This window comes from Pituophis catenifer, unplaced genomic scaffold (assembly GCF_029215685.1).
Source record: "Pituophis catenifer annectens isolate HBS135680 unplaced genomic scaffold, rPitCat1.0.hap2 SCAF_2, whole genome shotgun sequence".
Lineage (NCBI taxonomy): Eukaryota > Metazoa > Chordata > Lepidosauria > Squamata > Colubridae > Pituophis > Pituophis catenifer.
Window position 1 is genome coordinate 177,823,085 of NW_027256882.1, and position 10,186 is coordinate 177,833,270.

The 10,186-nt window shown below is 43.6% G+C and overlaps 1 protein-coding gene across 1 annotated transcript in view; it reads right to left on the minus strand.

The window, feature by feature from the left end:
* Positions 1 to 9,733, minus strand: part of S1PR2 (sphingosine-1-phosphate receptor 2) — a 64,272-nt gene extending 54,539 nt beyond the window's left edge. Inside the window, exon 1 of the mRNA XM_070935214.1 lies at positions 9,670 to 9,733. The gene's annotated coding sequence lies outside the window, so the exon portion shown is untranslated. The remainder of the gene's footprint in view (positions 1 to 9,669) is intronic.
* Between the last annotated feature and the right edge of the window lie 453 nt (positions 9,734 to 10,186).

Genomic DNA, 10,186 nt, shown 5'->3' on the forward strand with positions numbered 1-10,186 from the left:
CCAGACCCTAAAGATCTCCAGAAATCAGGACAGGACATCCACTGCAACAAATGTCTGGATAAGGGCTGATATGTAGAGCTGGATATCATTAACCTACTGATGATTCCCTGGCCTATGAATGGCCTTCATGCAGATATTCTGAGGAACTTTAAATTGGAGTAACTTGGGTTGACTTCTCTTTCCCAATGAACTGAAAGAAACTAGTTAGGAAGGAGGAAATCACTAACTGAACTCCTACTCCTGAACCTCACAGTTGGTCCAGAAAGACTGATGGATGATATCAAAATCTGCTATCAAGTCTAACAAGATCAAGAGGCTTGTCTATTCATAACATCACCAAGATGGATCTTCAACTAGTAAAGAGACATCAGAACTGTCCTTATCAATATATCAATACCCAGTGAAGTTTCTATTTAGGACATAAGGGATATAGCATAGTTTTACAAAGGACATTATGTCATTCCCTTACACCATTACTAAAAAAAAAGAAGTCAATTCAGAATTCAGATAATTTTTCCAAGTGATCCAGAAGCTGTTTACCATCTGATCAATTATTTACTTCCAAATATTTATTAATTGAAATAAGTGGGGACTAGTCTTCTGATATCATGCAATGTAGGTTATGTTGAAAGGGGAAGGTGAAATCAATCCAGGATGGGAGCCAAATCTTAACACACAGCATTTAAAATGTCTCTGTATCACTGTGTGAGTATTTCCAAACAGAGGGATCTTAAGCAGAAATTCCATCCCTACTTTCTTAACATATTTTACTGATAAGGAAAAAAAAGAGAGAGAGAGAAATGGTGAGAAGGCATAAAAGGATTCTAAAGGGCATATAACATCATCTGGGTCCTTATTAAAGTTCTCTGAAAAAACAGGGCAATTGTACAATAAAGCGCTCAACACTCTTCTTCCATCTCATCATGTGGTTAGTTCAGAGACAAATCAAGGGTGGATTTTGTATGACCTGTATTACAGGTCAGAAAGCAAACACTACATTTTTGAAAGATGTTCGATAGAATGATTGTTTTTTTACTGTAAAGTAAGATGCAGGGGGAAAACAATGCATGCATAAATGAGGTTTTGTTTAGTCTTCTTTGCCTTTCTGTTGCATGGGACAAAATGCAAGGGACAGCATTTGTCTCTCCTGAATTCTTCTTCCTTAGCTGCCTATTCCCTCTAAAAGTCAACAGAAACTAACGTGGCTATTCTCCCTTCTTAAGGCTCTTTTCTCCACATTTCCGCTTGTATCTACTGCACCTTTATGGAAAGCAGATCACAGGAGAATTCATTTCATCCTTTACTTTCTGTGGCTTCCCCCTCTCTACCCTACTCACTTCTGATACTCATTGTAAGGCAGCAGAACAATTTTTGCACCTTTCTTGTTTTCATTCCCCCTCCCCTTCTTCAGGACAGTTGTGGTCTCTCTCCTCCTAGTGGCCCTTATTCCCCCCCCATCCCACTCCTGCTCTTCCATTCCTCTGCTCCTTAGTGAGAGCAAGTTTTGAAGGTCCAGCTGTGTGAAATCACACAGGAGCATGGAGGAAATTATGTGATGGGCCAGATGCAACCCACCAACAAGAACTTTCTTACCCTTTTTCCTGAAAAGAATCCATAACTGGAGCCAGATCTCTCTTCAACTTATCTAAGGAATAAAGGAGATCTTCCACTTCTCCACAGGGGATATTGTCCATTGTTCTTAACAGTTTTGTAACAAAATTGGATAATGTAAGGGCTCTTTAGGTACATTGCTTTGGATAGATACCTCTACTCCAAAATGTGGTATCTGCTATCTAGCATTCCTGACATTATTCAACATTCTCTTGATAAGCTCAAAGAAGGAGAGACCTGCTCCTTTTTACTTACTCCGTCCCATTAGTTGAAAGTTTACTATTTAACCATAAAATTAATCTTTAACCATAAATCTACTTTCCTGAGTTTTTAGATAACTCATTCATGTTCTATGTTCTCCTTGACATAGTTTCCCAAAATTTTAGTTTATTTTCACTATTCCTTTTCTTACTTTTGTTGTTCTTTGTTCTTTTTAACCTTTTGAACTTAAATGAATACTCACTATTGCCCACTAGAAATATCTCATGTTTTTTCCAAGAGATGACAGTTCCTCACTTAACTGTGTCCACCTTTGCTGATCTTATAAAACTATGTTACTAAGACATCTAGTGTTTTCTTACTATATTGAAAAATTGTACCACTGTGTCGACAATACAGTACTTCTTACTGTTCTTAATTTGCAATGCACAGCTAAAGAAGATCCATTTTACATGCTCATTTCCCCTGAAGAGATTTCCTAGAAAATAGTAACTTAGAAAACCACTGCTATAGTTTATACTAATCCAATTTTGTTGTATTTTATGATTGTTGTTACATTTGAACCAGAGATGTCAGATCTGTACAAACCAGAAACAGGTGCAAAATATTGATTCAGGCAGTCACGCAGAGAGCTGGAGTAGGATTCATATGAAAGTACAAGATGAATCCTCTCTGCTCACCAAACCTCTGATGTCTGCTTGTGAGAGACAGAGAGATGGAGACAGGGAGGGAGGGAGGGAGGGAGGGGAGGGGAGGGAGAGAGAGAGAGAGAAAAGGGAGGGGGAGAGAAAGAATATCTAACTTCTGCAGTGCAGTTCAAACCAAAAGGGAAAAGGTCTTTCAGAATATCCCACACAGCTGCAAAGAAAAACTATGTTTCGTTCAAGGAATTGCCAAAAATTGCCACATGTGCTTACATTTATATTCTGAAACATCTTTCTCCCTTCAGATCTGAAACTGCACATTACTATTATAAACTGCTAAATGAACTCATCTACTTGGTATGCCTGTAAAAATAAGGAAAGGGGTTCACTGATCTGTACTGACAAGAGTGCTGCAGTCTTCATTCAATGAGTTATCTAAAAAAACCCAAAACATTTTCCCACAATTTTCCTTTAATTGTATCCAAGACACATCCTCTGAACCTTGTTCCTCTCCACTTCCAAATCAAAAGTGGCATCTTGCCTGAGTGGAATATACCTAGCTGCTTTCCACCTTTCCTAAGATGTTCCAACCTGTTCCCTCACATGAGTAAGAGCAGTGTATACACACTCCATCACTAAATAAGGGCAGAAAGGAGCTGCCATCATTGGTAGCCGGTAGTCTTCTCCAGCCCAGACAGTGTAAGATGCAGCTTGAAAATAAACAAAGAAGAAGACAGGTTTTGACCTTGAAGCATAATAATATTAAGATATATTTTATCTCCAAGAAGAGGTAATAGTTATTCTTCATATGTACCATTAGCTGCTATTCCAATCCCAAATCAGGAAGCATGCTTCTACTTGAAGTTGAAGCTATGGCCTATTTATTCCATTTAAGGGCCAGCATCTGCTTCCTATCTGGAACACCAGAGGCAAATGCCAGAAACCTGCTGGGTATTGGTTTCTGCATTAACCCACTTCTGTTTTCTGCTATCTGAATATTTTACAGAGAGCATGGACCCTTCTTGTCCACCCACCCTTATTGACCTCTGTTCCTTGGCACAAGGAACCAAGAAGGGATCTTTGTTCAGAAGCCAATTACCATGAAGCACTTCCTGTTCTATGGAACTTAACACTATCTGTAGGAGTTACAGGGTGGGGCAGAGAGATGTCTTATAATGGATTATGTCATCCTAGCTGAAGAGAATTTCTTCAATTCTTAAATAGCATGAGTGGGTGGAGAATAGCTATATCTTCCCGGTCTGCTTTTTCAATGCTAAATCTTGCCATCCAGCTCTTAATTTACTCATCTTGGGGTCATGTGCAGCATAGGACAGGATAACAACTGCTGCCTGCCTGGCTTAATCAAAACCAGAACTCCCTGACAACTCTAGGACATTCGAGGCCAGAAGTCCGAGGAACCGCAGTTGTGCTGGCCACAGATTACAACAGATGGTTTTTGTTGCTGGCTTGAGATTTGGCAAGAGGCTTTGGGAAAGCGAATTACTCAAAGAGCAGGGAACTGATCTCCTAGAGTGGGAGTTTATGAAAGGCAAAATTGGGGGAAGGATGATTCATAGGTACTTTTCAAAGAACCCCCAATTAATTTGCACATAAGCAAATGAAGAAGGGGAACCCTAGCTGGCAAAATAGCAAGCGAAGAGCAGCCTGGGATGGGAAAGCAGCTCAAGAGTTTCTGAAACAAAGATCCAGGTCTAGATTGGGGCCGATGCAAATTGTTGTTATCTCTCTAGAGGCTTTCTTTGTAGAGATGTTTCCCAACAACTCATCTAGATTAAACAGACTTTTCCAAGAATGCAGAATCACCTGGCCTTTCCGAAGCAAAAGACGACAAATCCTTGACCAAGTTGCAGTTAACCAGCTCCCTCCCAAATGCTGAGATTCCTGCAAAATGATCACATGCTTGCTGAGTTTTATGTTATTTAACAAAAATAGTGGTTTGGGGTATTCCTGATAGACCACTCCATCACGACTGAAAGAAAGGTGAATGTTTTCTTCCTACAATATTTAAAAGTGCACTGGCAAAGAATTATACAAAGCAAAGGTTTTTCATGCTGCTAAGAACAGTCTTCAGTCATGCACTCTTTCCACCGCAAGTCTAGCCACACTGGGCAACTAAATGCATCCTGGAAACCTACAAACTTAGGGAGAGCAAAAGCCTCTTTCTTTGTTGATTTAAGAATGGTATGCCATTATCAAGATTAGCAGCCACTGATGGTTCTATTCCATTAGAGACAGGGAGACAGAACAAAGCTCCAAGATGACCCATCTCTATTTGAATGAATATGAGTAAAGCTTAGGCTGTGGACAAATGTCACAGAATTGGGGACTAGAGACAGAAATGGGAACAAGGAAAATGATTCTTGGTAACATGACACAAGTTTGAGATCAAAGAGTTCAACTGACTGGCTAAAGTGACAAGGCAAACAAAAGGAAATTTTGCTCCATACAACACACAATTGGCTGAAAGAATTCATTGCTTCAGGATGTTGTGATGGCCGTCAACTCATGTTACACATGACACCCAGCTGCAAGTATCTTTTTTCTCAAGTCTCTTTTGCAGTGATGTGACAAGTGGGGTGGGGTGGGGGGGAAGGAAAGGGTTGTTTTGAGCAGAAATTGGCCAGAGGGGAAAGAGTTAGAGACTTGGTCTCTGCAATATCTGTCTTTTGTTCCTGGGTAGTATATGCATAAAAAGCACTAGAGGAAGTAGAATAGCCAAAATGCATGTGGACAGTTTTATAAAGAAATAGGACAAATATTATGTATAAAGAGTTTTGCAGCCATCTTAGTGATTTAAATGTCATTATAACAAAATGAAAGTATAAAATACTATGTATAAAACAAACCAAAGCATGCTATCTAAAAACAATAAAACGCATACTACAGATAGTCCTCAACTTATGACAACAATTAAGCCTAAAACCTATGTTATTAAGTGAGAATCTGTAAAGTGAATTTTGTCTCATTTTACGACCTTTTTGCCACAGTTGTTAAGTGAATCACTGCAGTTGTTAAGTTAGTTAACACTGTTGTTAAGTGAATCTGGCTTCCCCAATGACTTTGCTTGTGAGATCACAAAAGGTGATCACATGACCCTGGGACACTGCAACCGTCACATATATGAACCCGTTGCCAAGCATCTGAATTTTGATCATGTGATCATGGGGATGGCACAATGGTCATAAGTATGAAAAATGGTCACATTTTCCAGTGCTGGTGTAACTTTGAATCGTCACTAAATGAACTGTTTTAAGTTGAGGATTACCTTTATTTTAAAAAAAACAAAACCTTGATAATCTCATTCCCTCAGACCTGCTTCAAATTCATCCACAAATTCTGAAAGTTCATTGGTAAGGGGGAGAACAATACATGAATTTTCTATTGGAAATTTTCTGTGATGGGGCTGCTACTGAAAAGGGCAAAACCTCTGTTCTGCTAACATCAAAAACAGGATTGCTGGATCATTAAACCATAAGGTGTGATTTCCACATTCTCAGTCTTCCAGAGCAGTGGCCCCCAACCTTTTGGGCACTAGGGATCGGTTCCGTGGAGACCACTTTTTTAGTGGACTGAAGGGGGGCATGGTTCCATGTACTGCATGCATCCCCCAGAATGGGGCTTCACTTGTTTGCTCAGCCCGGTTGCTGGCATGCTGCGGCCCAGGGCCAGTTCACGGACTGGGCGTTGGGGACCAGTGCTGGGTTGCCCCCGGTTCGCACCTGTTATTATTTATTTATTTATTATTTATTTGATTTGTATACCGCCCTACTCCCAAAGGACTCAGGGCGGTGAACAGCCAAACAATAAAATACATAGATACAAAAAATTTAAAAAACCAGATAAAATCGAATTAAATAGTTTTGGCCCTGACAAATTAAAACACCCCAATAATTTAAAGCAGATTAAAATTTACATATTAAAAAAGAGAGAAAGGATTAGGCCAAGCCCGCCTGGTGGAATAAAAAGGTCTTCACAGCGCGGTGGAAGGTGCGCAGGTCTGGGATTCTTCGTATCTCCGGGGGGAGCTCATTCCAGACAGTAGGTGCCCCCAGAGAAGGCCCTCCCCCTAGGGGCCGCCAGTCGACTTTGTTTGGCTGACGGCACCCGGAGGAGTCCCTCTATGAGAGCGTACCAGCCGGTGGGAGGCAGTTTGTGGTAGTAGGCGGTCCCGTAAATAACCAGGTCCTAAGCCATGGAGCGCTCTAAAGGTGGTGACCAAAACCTTGAAGCGCACCCGGAAAACCACCGGGACCCAGTGCAGCTCGCGCAGGAGAGGTGTCACATGGGAGCGCCATGTTGGTCCCATAACCACCCGCGCGGCTGCACTCTGCGCCAGTTGGAGCCTCCTGGTGCTCCTCAAGGGGAGCCCCATGTAGAGTGTTACAATAGTCCAGGCGGGAAGTGACGAGGGCATGAGTGACTGTGTGTAGGGAGTCCCGATCCAGAAAGGGACGCAACTGGCAAACGTGATGAAAAATCCTCCCGGTCACGGCCGTCTGTTCTATAGAACCAGTAGTAAAACTGGTGGGAGGCTCTGCCCACTGACCCCCGACATCATCAAAATGCTTCTGCGTGTTCACAGAAGCTTCTGCGCAGAAGAGCATGCGCGCACGCAAGCTATTGGGGACCCCTGTTCCAGAGGCATCTGGCTAGCCAATGCTCCTCACCATGGAATCAAATCTTTTTGAACTCTTGCCACCATTCAGACTCCAGTTGCTACCTTCACCCATTTCCAGACCTACCCAGTGCCAACTGAAGGACATTGGTTTACTTTCCTATGGCAGGGCTGACTCCACTGGACCCAGTGAACCTTAGGCCTAATCTTATGAGGTTATTTTTATGAGCCTAGAACCAAAAACTGGACATAACTCTGGATATCCTAAGGAACAACTCTTTCCTAAACAATGGTTTGGGTCACTGAAGAAAGTATGACTATCAAGGGAAATGTCATGGCTTCTTTTTGGTGCCTAATATTCAGGGTGGATAAAAATTGATGATTTTTTAAAAATTTAAATCAGATTTTTTAAATTTTTATCAAATTTATTTTAATAAAATGCTTTTGGAGTAAAAATATATCTAAAGATAGTTTTCTATTTAAGATACATTAATAATTTAGTTTATTCAGCATGAAATGAAGCTTAGTTATGTAGCATGGGGCTGTATATTCTGCAATATTGGGACTGTTGGTAAGTCAACAGTGGGTCAGAGGAGGAGCCACTGCAAGACAGAGATGACAGTTGCTCTTTAAAAATTATGATTTAAATCAAGTTAATTTAAATCTAGCCTTTTTACTAGTGATTTAAATCGTGCTAATAGTACATCTCTGATTTGATGCCTAGCCCAAATTCTACAATCTGAGGCAACCATATAGCTGATTGAAATCCCTGAAAAAGTCAAATGTGGATAGGCTGAAAATTAAAAGGCTGAATGTCAAAAAAAAAAAAAAGGGGGGGGTACTTCCCAGCCACTCATGCAAAGATCTAAATCCACATAGGCCGCCATCACAGGTCCTACTGGCTTCTTTTAACTTCCCTTCACATTGTACACTGTTACACTAAACAACTGCCAGGTCCCCATCTTCAGTCTAGGTTCTCTTCTCAAGAAGATCAAAAATAGATTTTAATTGAAAGAGACAGATCTTTCCAACAGGCCCATATGCCTCGAGCCACAGACAGCCCTTAACCAGGGTCTCTGTTAAAGAACAAGTGCTTCAAATTAACTTAAAAGTTTATCTTTTTAAAAACCAAGCTCTATTCAGAGCACATCCTCACAACCCTCCTTCCCAAACACTCCCTACCTCACCTGAGAGACGATTTTAGAAAAGAAAATTCTATTTGTTCAAGCTTATAAAAGAATATTTTTGCAGCCTGAGAAGGGCAAATGCATCCGACCAAGCCAAAGCATGCCCACAGCCAAGTTATTTTGGCAACTCACATAGAAAGGCCACACCCCGGTGGTAACATCCCCAGGATTCTGCCTAATTATCCTGCCTCCCTGCACTCAAGAACAGGATCTGGAACAGGCCAAAGCCTATTAATTCAACTTTGTTTCTCACAGTGGAAAACTCGATGGTTCTGTGTGCTCCCAAGCAAGAGGAAAAGAGTCCCCTCCTGCTACTTTTCTGCCATTGGTCTTTGGAAACATGTGCCCTCAATTCAGAGATTACAGGGAATCTTGAAGACTAGCAGCCCCTGACTGACCTGACCTCCAGGAATGTATCTAACCACTTGAAAAACCATCTGAGTTAAAACCATCCATACTTGTCTTGGCTCACTTGCTACCACGCGCAGCCCTCCTCAAGGTTTGCTTTCTCAGATATTTTCATCTATTGTCTGCCACTTGTGCTTGGAAAGCCCTTGCAACTGGATCATGTCTATAAGGCTGCCTGGATGCAACAGGACATTTGGAAAAGAAAAGAAAGAAGAGTGCACTTCTTTTTCACAAGAGCCACTGTCTCTTCTACAGAAAAATAAAAGCAGCCGCATGCATAGGGTATATACAGTACTCAAACCCTGCAGCTGGGAGAGAGAAGCCCAGCTCCAACACAGGACTGCCTGAACCTTCAGCAACAAGAGCAGTGACCAAGCCCAGTCGACGCAAATATAACACCCAAGAACCAAAGGCGTTAACACCGTGGGTTAATAACAGCTAAATTAGCCCATTCATCGGGACAATCGCAGAGATTTCTCCTCTCCCGCTTTTTCTGGGGGTGTGTTGTGTACACGGGAGCGTCCGCTCAGGAGGGGGCGCCTTAAAATGAGAAGAAAGGATGGAGGGGACATTTGAAAGAGCAGAAGCGGTCCGAAGGGCGGGCGCGACGGCTCCGCTGTCCGGGCGGGAGGGGGGAGGGAGAGAGGGAAGAAAAGCTCGGTAATTTTTTTTTCCCTACAGAAAAAAACAAAACCAAACCAGCGAAGGGTCTGCGAAAGGGGCAGCAGGAAGCGAGGACAACCTGGCAAAGGCTAGACTCCGGAGGCCGCATCCCGGAGCCGAGGACAAAAGTTGCAAGCGGGGAAGGGGGGTTGGGGAGGGAGAGAAAGAGGCGATTCTCTCTGGCCAGGAGGAGCGAGGGATGCCTGGACTTCCACAAAAGAGGGAGTCGGAGGACGCAGAGGGAAGAAGCCACCCCGCGCTTGGCGGGACGGCAAGCGACCAACGCAGCCGCCGGACTCACCTCCAGGCTCCGGCAGGCGCCAGAAAGCGGCGGCGACGGCGGCGAGGTCTCCTCTCAGCCGGCTATCGAAGCCCGAGCTACGTCGGCAGCCGGGTCGAGCAGAGGGGCTGACGAGCAGCCTCCATCGCCCGCCTGCCCGACCTCCCGCCCACTCGTCGATGCGATCCAGCTGTGCCTTGGATGCAGCGGAAAGGAGGCGCGGCGCCCGGCGGGCTCAGCGGCGCTTCCTCCGGCAGGGGGTGCGCCCCTTTCTTCGACTGCCCGCCCCTGTCGCTGCCTTGGCTCGCAGCGAGCCGGGACAGGACGGGATTCATGGGCTCTTCCCTCTTCTGTTCCCACCCCGCGGGAGGCAGCAGCCGACGGAGCAGATCCGCAATAGGCTAAGGGGGCGTGAGGAGGGGCGTGGGTGGCAGATTCGTATCGCCCGAAGGCCGCTTATCAATAAAGTGTAAAACGCCCTAAGGATTAAAATATCAACACAGAATAACGCTATCCCCACACAAGTCCCCGACTACAA